This window comes from Saccopteryx leptura, chromosome 4 (assembly GCF_036850995.1).
Source record: "Saccopteryx leptura isolate mSacLep1 chromosome 4, mSacLep1_pri_phased_curated, whole genome shotgun sequence".
NCBI lineage: Eukaryota > Metazoa > Chordata > Mammalia > Chiroptera > Emballonuridae > Saccopteryx > Saccopteryx leptura.
Genome location: NC_089506.1, coordinates 85,063,098 through 85,063,965, shown reverse-complemented (window position 1 = coordinate 85,063,965; position 868 = coordinate 85,063,098).

The window sequence follows — 868 nt, the reverse complement described above, 5'->3', positions numbered from 1 at the left end:
TATAATAACTATAATTATATGTCCTAAATGCTCCATTAATAGATAAATTTAATGGACCACATTAAATTCAAACTATTTGTAAGCGACAAATAGATAACATAGTTGTGCACAAAATTTGCATTCAAAACGATGAATCAAATTGCACCATGAAAATTCTAACTCCCAAATGACTAGAGTTTATATTAATTTAAAAGAGAATAGCCTAATTGTACATCTAGTACGGTACAAAATATTATTAGAGAAAAGATAGTAATATAAGAAATATTTAATTTAATAAATTGATGAACATTTTAAAATACATAAAATAATATCAAAACATTTTAGAATACATAAAATAATTTCAAAATATTTAAAACAGGTCTTGAGGAAAATAGAAATACAAAATCCTATCTTTAGAGTGAGACATATTGACACGTCTTTCTTAGTAATTGATTGAATAGGAACACAAAATGTCAGTGAGAATGAAAATGATTTGAACAAAAATAATGGAATAACACATTTGTTCTTAACTGGCCGTATAAAAGAACACTGCACTCACAACTGCAGAATAAACAGTTTTTGGTTATGAATAAAATATTTACCCAGATATACCAATTATTTAAACATAAATTTTAAGCACAGAAATACAAAAGATTTTAAATGAAAATAACATTTTGACAAAAATGAGTTTACTAGAAATTTATTGCAGAATGTTAACTAGAAAATTCATATGATTGAAAGTGAATGCATCAAAGAAATCATAACGTTATTTGAAATTTTTTAAACTTAATAATAAGAACACTAAAAATTAGAAACTTGTGAGATGAAGCAAAGAGCATATTTGGTTTTTTAATGTGTCCTGATCCAGGCAGGGAACAAAGCTGCCTTG